We start from the raw sequence: 17,045 nt of genomic DNA, 5'->3' as shown, positions 1-17,045 counted from the left end.
GCTGCTGTGGAAGTCGGTGGTTCCTTTTTCACTGCTGAACTGTATTCTGTTGTGTGGATATACCACAATTTATTTATCCATCTCTGTTGACAGACATTTGGGTTGTTTCCAGTCTTTCGCTATTGCAAATAATGCTGCTATGGACATTTGTATATAGATCCTTTGGCTATATTCTTATTGTAATGACATTTTTTTCCTTTCTCCTTTCATGTTGCACTCCAAGTGCAATTTTCCTTTTTTTTTTTTCACATCTGCAACATATTTATTTTTCAAAGGAATGGATTTTGAGAGAAAATAACATGGGGCAGAGATATGGAATAGAAAATAAATACAAGGCCAGGTGCGGTGCTCACGCCTGTAATCCCAGCACTCTGGGAGCCCAAGTCAGGCAAATCACTTCAGGCCAGGAGTTTGAGACCAGCCTGGGAAACATGGGGAAACCCCGTCTCCACTAAAAATACAAAAATGAGTTGGGTATGATGGCGTGCGCCTGTAATCCCAGCTACTCAGGAGGCTGAGGTACGAGAATCACTTGAACCCAGGAGGCAGAGATTGCAGAGATCCGAGATTGTGCCACTGCACACTCCAGACTGGGTGACAGAGCAGAACTCTGTCTCAAAAAGAAAAGAAAAGAAAAGTAAAGAAATACAAATGTAGGTGGTTTTGCTAATTGTTTTATAACCATAACAAACTAGTTCAATGACTGCCTTGTGTAAAACACAATGAAGGTTCCAAGATCAAGGCTAAAAATTTCAGTCTCTGATTTTTGGGACTTAGGGTGCAGTCCTTGATTTTGGATGGATCACTGGGTGTGTGGCACAGTCCATGCTTTTAACCAGATTTGAATAGAAGAGTGGCCACTTGGCCCAGGTGGAAGCAGATGAAGCATTTGGTTTCATGTGTCACATAACTCCTGAAGTTCCTCCCCACCATGCAAGTCACATGGGATTGGGCTTCTTGTCAAATTCCTTCTTGATATGGGCTGGAATGTCCTTCTGTGTATTCTATTTCTCTAGCGCCCGAGTAGTGCACTCCACCAAGTCCTACTGCATCTATTCCAAGATGTCAGCATTTTTAATCATAGCCTTTAGGTTGCACATGGTTACCTAGGGAGCAAGCAACCCTCCTACCTTGGCCTCCCAAAGTGCTGTGATTACAGGCATGAGCCACCATGCTCAGCCATGTCTGGAGTTTTCTAGGTGCAGAACAACCATGTCATGGTTGAAATGCCACTGGAAGCACATTCCCTAGAAGCAAATGTGGCATGTAGAATATTCTATATTATTTCTGGGACAGCTACCTTGACATCTATCTTTTATGATAACCCTATGGTCTTAGATGATTCCAGCACATGGGGCAGTATGTGCAGAGTAGGTAGGTATTCAACAAATGTTTGTTGGTGTATTAGTCCATTCTCACACTGCTAATAAAGACATACCTGAGACTGGGTAATTTACAAAGGAAAGAGGTTTAACTGACTCTCAGTTCAGTATGTCTCAGTTCAGCAAACTTAAAATCATGACAGAAGGGGAAGCAAACACGTCCTCCTTCACATGGCAGCGGGGAGAAGAAGAATGAATGCCTAGTGAAGGGGGAAATCCCTTATAAAACCATCAGATCTTGTGAGAACTAACTCAATATCATGAGAACAGATAGGGGAAATGGTCCCCATGATTTAGTTATCTCCACCTGGTCCCTCCCACAACACATGGGGATTATGGGAACTAAAATTCAAGATTAAATTTGGGTGGGGACATAGCCAAACTATATCAGTTGGTTACAAGTCAATATGCCACACACTTAGGCAGAGAGCTGCATATTGAGCATTTACACTGTACAGTGGATGCCTTCTCCTTGAGCATGATGGTTTCTCTTGGTCCAACTGGACCTTAACACTTGCTGGCATTAGATTAAGTGGACAGGATGGGGACTGCCCTGATGCCAGATTCTTGGAACCAAGACTCACAGTTTCATCTCATCCCATGTCATTTGTGCTCTCAGCCTTCCATGATTTTGAGACCTTAACTCTGTGCTATCTAGAACGTGTTGCCATCCGTATGATTTATATTTCATTGCAGACTTTTACTTTACAAGGATTTACATGGGCCTTGAGGGAACACAAAAAGCAAATAACTGTTCTTTTTTTTGGTTTGTTTTCTAACATTGTATAATGAACCTGCACATCCCATAACTTTTCTTTCCTATTCCACAAAAAGTTTATTGTCACAATATGCCTCAAATCCTGGAAGCCCAGGGGATAGCAGAGCTCATGTGGAAAGATGTTCTACTTTCCACTGTTGTTCATTTTCCATCATCTTCAGCCCTTCCCCATTCAGGCTCAATGTCTGATTGGCTAGAACTCTGTCTTGGACACCCCCTAGCTGCCATCAGGGCTGAGAAATCAAGTGGAAGGCAGCACTGGTGAAGGGGATTGGAAGCAGTCTTTCTCCAATGGTGCTATCAGTCCACCAAACTTGCTTTTGGGTGAAATAAGGGTCACATATAAAATAAGGATTCATGTCTATCTTGATTCATTTCATCTTAGCCCTTCCCCCAAAATATGGAACTTGAAGTAGAGATATTTAAGTAAGCAATAGATTGATTTTACCATCAGAGATGGCTCTTTCAAGCATGGTGTCCATCTTAGAGTCTTAAGGCTGCTGCTTTTGAATTCAGACTCACTCATATTGTTATTCCGCCATCCATAGCCCCAAACCCTTACACCACGGATCAACTCAAGAACGCATTTGAGAGCAAGTAACAGAAAAGCCTACTATGGCTTAAGCAGATGGGAGCCGTTCTTCTTATATAATGAAGAGTCTGGAGGGAGGTGACTGGTGTGGATTAAATAGCTTGTTTGTCTTTGTGATTCTTTTTTTTGTTGTTGTTGTTTGAGACAGAGTCTTGCTCTGTTGCCCAGGCTGGAGTGCAGTGGCACGATCTTTGCTCACTGCAACCTCTGCCTCTCAGGTTCAAGCGATTCTCAAGTCTCAGCCTCCAGAGTAGCTGGGACTACAGATGTGCACCACCACACCCTGCTAATTTTTGTATGTTTAGTAGAGATGAGGCTTCACCATGGTGGACAAGCTGGTCTCAAACTCCTGACCTCAAGTGATCCACCCATCTTGGCCTCCCAAAGTGCTGGGATTGCAGGCATAACCCACCATGCCCAGCTTCTGTCTTTATGATTCTATTGGCCTTTGCCTCAAGTTTGGGAAGTAGCTGTCATGGCTCCAGCTATCACATCTGCCTCTGTTAAAGAAAGACAGAAAGAAGGCAGGAAGGGAGAGGGCCTATGGTTTCACTATCATTTTAATTAGGAAAACAAAAACTTTTCTGGAAAGCTCCTAGCAGATTTCTGGGTTTTGTTGTTGTTGTTGTTGTTGCTGTTGTTATTGGAGTCTTGCTCTGCTACCTAAGCTGGAATGCAGTGGCACGATCTCAGCTCACTGAAACCTCTGCCTCCCGAGTTCAGACGATTCTCCTGCTTCAGTCTCCAGAGTAGCTGAGATTACAGGCACCTGCCACTACTCCTGGGTAATTTTTTGTATGAGGTTTCGCCATGTTGGCAGGCTGGTCTTGAACTCCTGACCAGTGATCCACCCAGCTTGGCCTCCCAAAGTGCTGGGATCACAGGCACTAGCAACTGCGCCCAGCCAGATTTCTGTTTATGTCTGATTGGCTAGAACTCTGTCTTGGACACCCCCTAGCTGCCATCAGGGCTGAGAAACCAAGTGGAAGGCAGCACTGGTGAAGGGGATTGTAAATAACCAGTTATCCGACAGTGTCTGCCGCGTCCTGTTTTCACCCCATCTCCTGCACCTCACTGTTGCGTCATTTAACCTTCCAGTTTCAATGAATGGCAAGCTCTCAACAGTTGCTTCTATGAGGCTGAATGTCTCTCCAGTTCATTCCGCACGTGGATTGTGTTCCGGAAACCTGGGCCAACTTTACATCTTCAAACACAAAGTCTCCCCGCTTCTGGACCTTTGAACTTTCTTTTCCCTCCACCCAAGCACTGCTGGCCCCAGCTCCATTCTCAGCAAACATCGGTGGTATCTTCTTAGCCTTCAAGTCTTGGCTGAAATGTCACCTCCTCAGGGTGACCTTCCTGGGCCACTGCAACCTGAAATCGCCCTTTCTGTACCCCTCATCCCTGCCTGAAATGAGCCATGGTTTTGTTCCTGGCTTATTATCTGTTTTCCCAGGAGACCTCAGAAGAACTTTCTCTCCTAACATAGTATGCCCACGTGCAAAAAACTGTAAAGATATTGATGAATGTTTGTTGAATGAATGTGTGAATATGTGAAAGGGAGGAGGGAAAAATTCCAATAGTCTCCGAACTGTTGGTGTATATTGTCAAGTGGGGACCATGGCCCAAATAAGTCCAGAACTTTAAATGGTTACCACAACACTTGTTAGGAGTAACATGCATGTACATGGAAACACACACACACACACATGCCAAAATAAGACAATAAAATAAGAAGAAAAAAGCAGAGGAATATTGAGGTGTGGGAAAGAAGTCGAGGCAAATTTTGTTGCCAGCCTTTTTGCTTCTTTATTCCATCTTAAGGAGTACCAGGCTGAAGGCAGGCGGCCTCACTGAACAGATAATGGAATTTGTCATTTGCAGTGGCCACGTTATTTTTAGGTCCAAATGTGTTTCTTTCAACATGGACTCCATGTTGCTAGCTGCCAGCTCATGCAAATCGGGCCTCCATATGGAGGGACCGGGCTCTATTTTACATGTAATGCACATGTGCACCTTTGTTTGAAATACGTTAGCTTGAAAACAGCCCTGCTCCACCCAGCTACAGGGGTCTTAGTGCATGTGTGAAGTGGGTCCTTCACTGTGGCAACCTCCCACCTGGATGCCCCCTTTCTAAGAGGTCATCTGCATGCAAAGATCATTCGCAGTACACTTCAGCCCTCCAAGACCAGGGACTGTGTCTCTCATCTTTGCCACTCTTGTGCTCAGCACCTAGTGGATCTTATGAAATGCTCATAGCATTAATATCTGAACCCCACCTTGTTCTGATCTTTCAGAAGCCTCTGCACCTTTCGCATGGAGTTCATTCGATTCATTCTTGTCTTCTGAACCCCACATGCCATTTTAAGCTCTTTCACCACAGGGCCTGCATCTCTGCCCCTCAGCGCCAAGCCCCATGCCTGGTCAATCACAGATCTCTGCAAACGGCAGTTCCAGAGTTGATGCCCAGCTTTCAAAATGCTGAGTGCAAATTCCCTGCCTCTGTGAACTCTGAACAAAGAGAGGTGTTGCTTTTTGGCAAAGGAGGTTGTCAAGAAGCTTGGGGCAAGAAGTCTCTCTCTGGCCTGCAACCTCCCTGAATCTTCCTTTGCCCCATTTTCTGCTTCTGGAATATTCTGGATTTGGAAAACATCAGTTACACATGAAGGGAGACATGAGAGAATGAAGTGGGTGGAGAGACAAGCAGAAATCTGTCTCTGCAAAGGCACTGTCTAGAGTCTCCCCAAACCCTTGGGGCAAACCTCGCAGACCTTCCTTTATCTCCATCCTTCCTGGACAATCTCAGCAGCCGAGACCTCCTCCTCTCCATGCACAGTGCCCAGCCCCTCCTTCTCCCATTGCTGGACTCCATCCAGCCAGCTATGTTTGCTTCTGTGGAAACTTCCCCCACCCAAATTCTCCGGCCCCAACTATCCTGGCCACGAAGGGAGAGTGAGCTCCGTGTAGAACCAACTGAGCCTGCTGTGCAGAAGATAGAACTTGCCTGCTTTGCAGGAGGGCAGAACCGACCTCCTCGCAGCACCGGGTGGCCTCAGGTGCCCGTTGCCAGGGAGCAAACGGTCAGGACCTCGGTGGTATTCTCCCTCTCACTCAAGGACAGGAGGGTGACCATCTGGGCCTCGGCCAGAGTTCCAGGGAGGAAGCCCCAGCCTTTTCTCTCCAGCAATGATGCCGTTATCAAAACCAGGAGAGGGAATTTGAATAAAAAGGAGAGGGGAGAGAGAGTCACTGCCCCCCACTGCGGTTTCCAGGCGACACGTCGTCTGTTGCGGTCGCTGTCATACAAACCCTTTCCCCGTAAGACGGCGGGTCCCACGGGGAGAAGGGGTGAAGAGGAATATTTTATCAGCCGTGTACATATGTAACCAGAAAGGGGGCTGAAAAGCGAAACCTCGTTTCCCTGAATAGGGGGAAGGAGGGAGGGGGTGGGGACGCTGGCGGAGGTGGCAGAAGGGACTTATCTCTAGGAGGTCAACAGCGGGAACATGCGGTGACTGATTTCCACCCTCCGTCTTGTCAACGCAGGGAGCGTCTGCACAGACGGCTGTTTGGGGCACAAAGTTTAAAAGACATCTTGTTTTTGTATTTAGATATAAGAACCCAATATACATATCATAGGTAAAAGAAAAAAGAACAATAAATATTCTAAAACCGTGCCGGAATGGCGTGGTTGAGTCTTTAGAGAATGGGACGTGAATTTCTCATACATGGGCTACTTCTCACTCATGGTTTGAAGATTACTTTGCTCCTTTGGGGAAGAAACCCTAAGCACTGGGAGGCCTGCTTTCCTCTGTGTTGAAGTCTCAAGTTCATTCTACAACATGGGGCAGTGTGGCATTGGGCTGGAGAAAGCCCAGCTTCCTCGTCCAGATCTGAGAAGCCTGGAGGCCTGGTCAGCATTGAATGTCCAAGTATGCAGGGCAGAAGAGACGATTTCATCTCTGCTCCACAAAAGGCAGCCATCTCGCCCCTTCCCCACTGAGCACCATCCTCGGAGGACCTTAGCAATGAGTTAAAAGAAAACAATTGTGATGAAACACTAGCTTTGCCCAAGAGTTTAGTGCGAATGCAACCAACCTTGCAGACAGTCACCAGCCCGCTTGCCTGGGGAAAGTGACCACTCACAAGGTACTTCGTGAAGGAGGCTGGTTGGTTTATGCTGCTTTGTTTATTGTGCTGGTTGGGGAAGTCTAGTGGGAGAAGGTGAACCCACGCGTTTCTCTGGGAGGCATTTTTCTGGTGACTGGTCTGTAAGCCCATTTCCAAAGAACACGGCATGAAAATGATCAGATGTGAAGACAGCCATCCTGCAACTGCTCTACCAAAACACTCAGGTGGGGAGCCTGTTACTACTGTATCATTCAAAAGTTTGGGAGGTTAGGAAATAAAAAAGTTAAGCAAAGAGGAATGGAGACAGAATGAGAGGGAGAGAAGAGGAGAAAGAGAGAGAGAGAGGTGAGAAACGCAAGAACCCATCTGGACCATGCATCACATTGAAATTGCCCCGCATTAAAAATTCACCAGCCAGTGAATTTTCAAGGGATTTGTAGTAATTAGATGACAAAATGCTGGCAAATCTCAGGCTTGCCAAAGATGTTACTCAGGGGTCAAAGACTCGACACTTTCGGCTGGGTAATTTGTAAGTGTCAATCACTCGCAGCCATCAGAGAGGATGCAGCGATCTAACGGCTGCATTCTAACTAAGTCAGGCGAGCCCGCAGCCGGCCGGCTGCCAGCAAGCCCCCAGACCCCACGGCCTGCCGCTCTCTGCCCCGCTCCCGGCTCGGGCACAGACAGCGGCTGCGGCCTCGCTAGGGACTCAGAGCCAGGCGGGCCAACCCAAGTTTCCAACTTCTAGTTTGATTTGATCCCTCTTTTTTCTTTTCTGAAAGCTGCGGAGGCTTGCCAGGAGTCGAACTTCCCACCTTCGTGGAGGACAAAGTTCCCTGTTGTGCTGGTGCCATCAAAGGGTGACATGGGGCTCTCTGCTTTTGTGTAGGGTGGCCATTTCAGCGTCAAGAAAACTAGGTTCTCCTGCTTTGAGCTGCGTGATACTCAGCCTCTGGGACGTCAGTCTTCTGATCTGTGAAGTGGGGATAAGATGACTACCTTGAAGGGTGGTGATGACTAAGGGGGGAGCCCATGGCGCTCTCTGCCTACAAACTCATTCACTCCCTATCCATGTGCCTTTGTCCAGGTGTCGTTCTGGGCACTGGGGACTCAACAGAGACCAAGATAACACACCCCCACCCTCATGGAACATTCTAGTTGAGGAGGGAGGAGAAGCAATAAACAAATAAATATGAAGTATGTCAGAGGATGATAAGTGCTAGGAAGAAAATCAAATGAGTTGGGGACAGAGCATGTCAGGGGCGGTACTTTACACAGGATGGAAGGAAAGGCCTCTTCAATGAGGCCACATCTGAGCAGAGACCTGGAGAAAAGAAGGGGACAGAGCATAAGGGACTGCAAGGTGGCCCTAGTGGCTGAAGTGGAGCAGACAATTCTAATCGCAATGAGAATTATTACCATGAGGCTGGAGACCACTGGGCAAAGGCAGCAGGGATACAGTGGGGGCTCGGCTCCAGAAGCCTTTGACACTTTGAGGCTCCAAGAAGCTGGACTCGTGTTGCCCTGCCTGACGGCCCCTGGTAACCCCGATTCCAGAGCCCTACGAGGGCAGAGAAAGCACCCCGAGATGCCCCCACGTGGTGCCTGACCCTGCCTGTGGGCCAGGGCTGACACTGGCGGGAGGGTCTCATTCCAGCTGCTGGCACTGATTGAAAGTGAGCTGCAAAGGGGACCAGTGAGCCTGAGGGTAAATTGATGCTGTCACAGCTGCAGCCAGCTGGGACTGCCTGGACCCCAGGCCAGAAACTGTTTGCAAGATGATGGCCCTGTTTTCTCCCTCGCTGCTCTGGCCCATCCAGGTATCTTCTGGAAAGAACATTGACTTCAGAGTCAGACAGACGGGGGTGGGGAGTGGGGGTGGATGGGCCTGAAGCCTGAGCCCTAAATCTGTCGTTTCTGAGCTGTGTGACCCTGAGCAAGTCACCACACCTCTCTGAGCCTCAGTTGCTGCACCTGAAAAATGGGCATGAGAGCCTCCCTCACACGGTTATGGGCTGGCATTGTGAATGAGCATCTGGGGGAGGGCAGATTCTCAAAAGCAGCACTTCCAATCCCCCCAGAACTAAAGACGATCACACCCCGGCTATCACAATCAAAGCAAGAATTCTGCAGCCAAACCACACTTTAGGGAAATGGACTGGGGGCAAATTGCTGCTTTAAAAGATAAGGAGCTGCAACAGGATGTCGTTGTGCGATTTACTGTTCAGTTTGCAAAATAAATGTCCCAAAGTGGGATCTCTGTGCGGTGTCTTTTTTGGTATTTGGGGAATTCTTGTCTTGGAGCCAGGGCCAATGTTTGTAAATCACTTTCTCCTTTGAGCTCTTCCTGGCCATTTCATATTTTTTGTGTGTGTGGTGGGGGCAGGGCACAGTGTGGGGTATATTTGCTTCCCCTCACCCGCCTCCTTCCTGGGCCTGGGTCTCCATCCCAGCCAGCCTTTGCTGCAGGTTTAACTGGGCTGTGAAACTACTCAAGGGGAAAATGAGAAACTACCCAGTGTTTCATGGGAGGCAGCGGGCTGGGCCTTCCAAGCTCCGATGGCAAACCCTCTCCAGCCACCAGCCATGGATGCAGAGAGCCCCTGGATTCCCTCCGACCAGGAGGCAAGTGTCCCCTGCCCCCCCGGATCCTCATGGTGCTTCCCCACATCAGGAAGGTGACAAGGCCCACTTGAGATGCAAATAAAAATTAGCAGCGGTGGCAAGCTGGCCCATCTATTCCCCATGGCCCCTCATGAATATCGCTCATCTTTGCAGTTTAGATGGGGAAATTTCAAGCTGACCCGGCATCTGCTTCAGAATCGATGGGACCGAGAATAGGAATGTAAATAACAAGAACAGGCACCACGCCAGTGGTGGCCGTTTATTGAGCACTTACTATGTGCAGGCCCTGTGTTGAGGGGTCCTGGACAAGCTTCCTCCCGGTCATCCTCAGGGTGGCGGTAGCATGACTGTCACCTCATCCGTGAGGCCGTGCCTGGGTTCCGAGTGAAGGCATTCCCTGACCGATGTGGTGCCTGCCCCTTGCTCTGGTGACATTGCAGCCCCCTCTGCCTGACATTACGTTCTGACTTGCTGAATGTCTGTCTCTGGGAGTGAGACGTGAGCTTCAGCGGGGGGGGCCTTTTTGTCCGTTTTCTTTACCGCGGGATCCCCAGTGCCTAGAACAGGGCTTGGCACTTAGGTGCCTTTCAATATACATTTACCAAATAAGTGAATCCCCACTTTATAGAGATGGAACAGGGCCACGAGGATCCCAGAGGCAGGTGGGCAGGGCTGGACTCGGCCACAGTGCAGGGTCCTGGGCCATGCCCTGGTTCTTGACCTTCTGCCCACCCACTCCTGGACATGTCCTTTAGCATTTAACATTTGATGAGGAGAGGGGGTGCTCATCCAACCTACACCCTGTTTCCTTACAATTCAAACGTTTCCCGTCCGGCTGACTCACACCTTCCAGCAAAGGGCCAGGTGATCGCACAAGCTGGGAGAAGATGCGCAGAGTGTGCTTTTGAAGCTCATCTTTTTTTTTTTTTTTGAGACGGACTCTCGCTGTGTCACCCAGGCTGGAGTGCAGTGGCAGGATCTCGGCTCACTGCAAGCTCCGCCTCTCGAGTTCACGCCATTCTCCTGCCTCAGCCTCCCGAGTAGCTGAGACTACAGGCACCCGCCGCCATGCCCAGCTCATTTTTTGCATTTTTAATAGAGACGGGGTTTCACTGTGTTAGCCAGGATGGTCTCAATCTCCTGACCTCATGACCCACCCGCCTCAGTCTCCAAAAATGCTAGGATTACAGGCGTGAGCCACCGTGCCCCACCGAAGCTCATTTCTTGATGGGCTCTGACTTCCATAGGCTGAGTGGTGCAGACAGATGTCCCGCCTGTTGGGAGCCCCTGCCAGGAGCACATGCAGGCGTGGGAGGGACCATCCCAAAGTTACAGTGTGCTGTGGTCAGGGGTATAGGCCCTGGAGCCAGATTCCCTGACTTCTAAGCCTGGTCATGCCACTTAGAAGCTGTGTGGTTTTGGGCACTCCACGACACCGCTCTGGGCCTTGTTTCTTTGTCTGGAAAAAGGGGAGAACACTAGTATCTGTTTCAAAGGCTGAATGAGTTCATTCACCTGGAGGACTTAGAACAGGGTCAGTGATCATGGAATTCATGATCCAGGAGAACTGGATGCTCACACATGCCGGAGTGAAATGGAACACGGTGTGCCTGGGGTGTTTTTTTCTTTTTTTCTTTTTTGAGATGGAGTTTAACTCTTGTTGCGCAGGCTGGAGTGCAGTGGCGTGATCTCAGCTCACCACAACCTCCGCCTCCCAGGTTCAAGCGATTCTCCTACCTCAGCTTCCCAAGTAACTGGGATTACAGGTGCCCACCACCACGCCTGGATAATTTTTGTATTTTTAGTAGAGACAGGGCTTCTCCATGTTGGTCAGGCTGGTCTCGAACTCCGGACCTCAGGTGATCTGCCCGTCCCGGCCTTCCAAAGTGCTGGGATTATAGGCACTGGGGTGTTTTTTTTCAGGTGGGAGAAATGCCGCTTGTGTATTAGAGAAAGGAAACTGAGACTGATGAGTCCTGAGCTGCCCCCCAGCCTGACCGTGTGCCCAAAACACTGCTCCATCAGAGTTCCAGTGGCACTGTCTCATTTTCCTGGGGCCACTCCAGGCCTAACATCCAGCCCACTGTCAGCAGTGGCCTTGGGAAAGCCCTGATGCCTGGTCTCCCCGGGCCCCTCTGCACAAGACTTGACGTCATGTTCAAGACGTCCTGGCTGGAGGCGTCGACACCAACACAACTTGTCTGTGATGAAGGCAGACAACCTGCTCACCTGCCTCCCTGGGTTACAAAGCCTGCTGGTTTTGGCTGGGCATGGTGGCTCACGCCTGTAATCCCAGCATTCTGGGAGGCTGAGGCAGGCGGATCACTTGAGGTCAGGAGTTCAAGACCAGCCTGACCAACGTGGTGAGACCCCCGTCTCTACTAAAAGTACAATAAAAAAATTAGCTGGGCATGGTGGTGCACTCCTAGCCACTTTGGAGGCTGAGGCACAACAGTTGCTTGAACCCGGGAGGTGAAGTTTGCAGTGAGCTGAGATCCAAACACTGCACTCCAGCCTGGGCAACAGAGTGAGACTCTGTCTCAGAAACAAAAAACAAAACAAACTCCCCAATCTGCTGGTTTTAAAACTACCTTTTATGTCATCCCACATCAGAAAAACAGGCAGTGTGGCTGGGGAGGGGGCCTGGAGGGCACTGAATCCGTGTCCTGGCTACTGTTTGGGTGAGTAAAGGCAGTGCCTGGTGCTTTCTGAAGGCCAAGGCTAAGCTCGGTATGACCACAGAACTGTATGTCCGTGGCTTGCTATCCCTTTCCACATGCGGGTACACACAAACACACACATCCAGCATGGCCCCGGGTGTGCCCCGACCTCGGCATTCTCAATCCTCCATAATCATTGGAACTGTCTGCTCCCCCACCAGCCTGTGGCTCCCCCTGTGACCAGAGGCTGTGTCCACCCTCTTCCCCATGGACACTAAGGCCAGGCCCAGCCGGGAAGGGTGCTAGTCAATGTCTGTTCTGATGAATAAGCAAATTCTCTGGGCTCTCTGTCGCCAGCCTTCAGCTGGGGGTCCAGTCTTGGGGCTGGAAGTCAGAGACACCCAGCAGGAATGCCAGCTTATTCCAAGTCATTTGGTGCTGAGAAGCCCCCAGAGCAGCCCTGAGCCTCAGTTTCCTCAACTGTAGAATGAGGGAGACAGCAGTACCCATGGGGCTGTGGGGAAGATTGGATAATGGAGCGATGGATTCAATTTATCATTGAATCCCCAGGACCTTGAATTTAGCTCTCAAAGAAGGCTGGTTACCATCTTTAAGACACAATCCCCAGCCCGAGAACCTGTCCAAGATGTGCCTGGATGGATGCGGCGTCTTCTGATTTCAGCCCCACATTTCTCCTGTCCCTACTCTGGGTTGACTGCTGTCTCTGACGCAAAGGAATCTTTTGAAGGCGGAGAAGCTGTCCTCTCCTGGAGCTGGGCTGCAGCAGATGCCATGAGTGGGAGTATGCAGCTGCTTCTGGGAACCGATCGCCTCTTAACGGCTAGGGACAGTGGCACCAAGACGGCGCTGCCCCAGGAAAATAAAGGATTCGGTATGATTGATTCTCTGCAAATCCCCCCATCAGCTCCTGCTGAAAACCCAACGCTCCTTCCAATGTGTGAGGGAAGGGGAAGTTCTCTCAGCCACCAGCAGCCTGCAGCTGGGGGCTGGAGGGAGATATCCAGTTTCCAGAGCCTTCCATTGCTTTCTCCAATGGGCAGGAGCACACACCTGTATTTAAGACATTAGGCAAAGACTGACCCAGCCAGCTAAGGTGTACAGCACCAGGTGGAGAGCACAGACCCAGAGTCAGGCCACCTGGTTCTAACCCTGGCTCAACCGTGAGCTGTGGGGTCTTGAGCAAGTGATCGGCCCTCCCTGGGCTCCTGCTTCCTCATGGGAGACAAGGATGGCAATCATGGTACCCATCTGGTGGGATGGTGTGAGGGTTAAATGAGTTAACCCATGGCTAGGGCAATGATGACAATCACATGTCAGGGTAGTGGATGAACCAAGACTCCAATGGGGGAGGTGGAGGGAAGGAGGAAAGCAACCCTCATCCAATGTCCATGGTGTGCAGGGGGCTTTCTACCTCTCATTTCAGTCTCCTGACCTCACCCTACAGATGGGGACGTGGCTCAGGGAGGCACAGTGCTTGCCTGAGTCACACAGCTGGGAGGCGACACACCCAGGTACACTCGGTTAATCCTTGGAGATGGGTGTTCCTCTCATCCCTGTTTCACAGAGGAGGAAACTGAGGCACAGAACAGCCAGGTAACCGCCCTGAGGTCACAGAGCTCGTAAGCAGTAGAGCCGGATTTTCACTCAGCACTCTGGCTGGCTCCCATGAAACTGGCCGCAATTCAGACTTCCAGCTGATTCTGGTGAGATTGAGCCCGTAGCTCACAGAAAGGGCTCAGAACAGGGCCGGGTGTCACCCTCGACTCTCAGAGTCCCAACCTCTCAGGGTGCTCTCTCTCCTGGACCATGGCCCGGGAGTCTCACCCCTTCTGGAGCACTCTACCCAGACAACTCATCTCTCCTGGGATCCCCAGTCGGACCCCACAGCTGCATAGAGAGGCACTGGCTCTCAGCCGGGATGGAGAAGAGACCCGGAGGGCTCTCATGTTCCTGATGCCAACAAAAACACTAGGGTGGGTATCAGACATCCCCGAAAGGCTGCAGCCCTTTCCTCAGCCCTGCCTGGGGCCGACAGCTGCCTCCTTGTACCCTGAGGAAGCCTACCAGCCCCTGGGCCCTCGTCACACTGCAGGGGTTTCTGAAGCATTCCCTTGGGCTACACATGCTCTGTGCTAGGACTTAGAGCCTGCTGCCTGTGAGGGGACCCCCACTCCCCAGGTTGTTTGGCGGCCCCTCCAGTGAGCAAGCAGGCGACCACCTTGTTGCCTGTGGCTCTGCTGTCAGGTTTTCCAATTCTGGTCACATCATGCCCACACCTGCCCGCTGCCCGCCGCTGCCACTCTCCTTCCCCAGACCCAGTTTGGGGTGAAAGCCTTGCTTATTAGTCAATCTGGATCTCACTTACTGTGAATTACCAGGCCTCATTGATATTCATGAGTGGTCACATCTGAAACCTCAGTCAGCTGCCACGTGACTCTCTGCCTCGGGGAGGAGGCCAGTCTGAGGACAGGGGCACCTGTGCAGCCCTGACCCAAGGCGTCGGCCCCCAGATGGGGACAGTTCAGTGTCCTGGGAGCAGCCCCCGGCTGATGGTGTTCCATCCTGGGACTGGAGGCGCCAGCAGGGCTTTCCAGCCGGGCAGGTGATGGAGAAGAGGGGCTGGGGGCTGGGTTTGGAGGGGAGCCGCCAGCCACGCACTCAGTTCTTGCCGCTGCACCTTTGTACAGGCTGCTCCTCCCTCCTGAACCTCCTTTTCCCTTTGCTCAGCTGCCTCCTACTCTCCCTTGGCTGGAAAATCACTTCCTAGAGAAGCCTGCTCATTGTCCGTCTGAAGGAGGCCCCCAGCATCCTTCTCTCGTGGCACCCTGCACCGCCCCTGCATATACATTGCACAGGTGTCACTGGTTGTCATTTTGGGTCTGGATGTGTGGGGATGACTTCCATGGGGGACCTGGATGTGGATTCTTGGCTTACCAACCAGTGCCTGGCACTGGGCAGCGTTTAGCAAAACTCGGTGGAATGAATGGTTTACGTGTTTCCTGCAAACCAGGCACTCTGCGGTGGCTCAACACTCATCTCCTGGGTCTTCCTAACACCCCTGGGAAGGAATAGACACATTATCCCTGTTTTCAGATGAGGAAGCAGATGCAGAGATGCGGTAATTGGGAAGGAGAATCCTGGTTGGGGTGATTTTCCAGCCTGTGATTCCAGATTAAAGGGAGAAGTTGACCTCTCACTCCTAAGGAACTGGAGTTCTTTTTCTTTCTTTTTTTTTTTTTTTGAGACAAGAGTCTCACTGTGTTGCCCAGGCTGGAGTGCAGTGGTACAATCTCAGTCACTCAACCTCCGCCTCCTGGGTTCAAGTGATTCTCCTGCCTCAGCCTCCCAAGTAGCTGAGACTATAGGTACTCACCACGATGCCTGGGTAATTTTTGTATTTTTAGTAGAGACAGGGTTTAACCATGTTGGCCAGGCTGGTCTTGAACTCCTGACCTCAGGTGATCCACCCACCTCAGCCTCTTAAAGTGCTAGGGTTACAGGTGTGAGCCACCGTGACTGGCCAGGGCCTGGGTTTCTTGGAAGCACTGGAATCTCATCTTGAGGGGTCAATGGCTTCTGCCCCAGAAGTCAGGACTCTCAGGCAAGATGCAATCAAAGTAAAAACAGAGCAGTCAACTCAGAAAACACAAACGCTGACTGCACCCCTTCCCATCCACCATCCTGCCTCATTTTGAAAACTGCTTTACTGAGTCTGTTGGGTGGAGGGCAAGGAGAGAGGTATGAGTACACTACAACGTGCAGGTTTGTTACATATGTATACATGTGCCATGTTGGTGTGCTGTACCCAGAGTACACTATCCTAAGTAGAGCACCTACCTAACCAGAGAAGAGAGACTGAAGAATCGGACTGTTTTTAAGACACCAGGAAGTTAAAAATCTGGGCTTCTCTGGGCAGGAACAAGGACAAGTTGGTTTTTCATCTCCCCCCAGAAATGAGGCCGCCCCAGCTGGGTGGTGAGGCAGGGTGGGGCTGCTTGCCCCTGATTCAGGGCTCCACAGTGAGGGCAGGGAGGCCTAGGGAATTGGAGAGGAGCAGAATGCAGAGAAATGAGGCTAAATCCAAAACTCAGATTTCTAAATTCAAAGGTTTCCCAGGGAAAATGGGGTTTGAAATGACTGAGTCTTGGGAACCAGAATGAACTAGATCTGGCTGTTGAAGAGCCCTGGGGGCACTTTTTAAACCGGGGATGGGCACCATTTCCAATCCACACCGTGGCCAATCTGAGCAGGCCGGGAGAGCGAACGAACGTGTGGGCACGTGCAAGGTCTGCTACAGAGGAGGTGGGTGGGGGGAAGAAGAGGGGTCCGGTTTGCCATCTGCCCTGGCAGGGAAGGAGGGATTGGCTTTGAGTTTCCTTCCTTAAAGATGATTGGGACTGGAGGCTGCCTGGTCCGAGGGAACCTGTCCGTGACCTCTGGGTGGTCCTGGGATCCACCTGGCTGTGACAATCAAGCCGGTTGGACCACAGTGAGGGAGCAAGACAAAGAGCACAGACCCTTCTGGCAGGAGGGAATTAATTCGCTGGCCCACTCACACCTGGGGCTTGGGGAGTGCCATCTGGGTGCCTTGGCAGCACAAATGCTCCTGAAGTTGGAAGACAACCATGGGTGAGGCTGAGCTCACCTGCTGGCCAGAACTTTCCTGGTTTTGGCAATAAGTCTCTGAATGCCCCATTTCTCAAGGGGACAGACTAGGGGCTACCTGCATTCTAGCAAACACTTAGTGGGTGCCTCTCGCTTGTGGGTGCTGCTGTGAATAAGGCATGGTTTCTGTCCTCAAATTGCTGGCAGCAGGGTGACAGGGCACACAGACTCTACAGTACAGTGAGGGAACT

The 17,045-nt window shown here is 50.8% G+C and overlaps 1 pseudogene; it reads right to left on the bottom strand.

Annotated features, from left to right (window-relative positions):
- Window positions 1-831: 831 nt before the first annotated feature.
- On the bottom strand, window positions 832-1,100 carry LOC117090964 (annotated as a pseudogene).
- Between the last annotated feature and the right edge of the window lie 15,945 nt (window positions 1,101-17,045).

This window comes from Trachypithecus francoisi, unplaced genomic scaffold (genome assembly GCF_009764315.1).
Source record: "Trachypithecus francoisi isolate TF-2019V2 unplaced genomic scaffold, Tfra_2.0 Lachesis_group11, whole genome shotgun sequence".
NCBI classification, from domain to species: domain Eukaryota; kingdom Metazoa; phylum Chordata; class Mammalia; order Primates; family Cercopithecidae; genus Trachypithecus; species Trachypithecus francoisi.
Note: the sequence above shows the minus strand (reverse complement) of the source record. Positions and strands in the feature narration are given on the sequence as shown.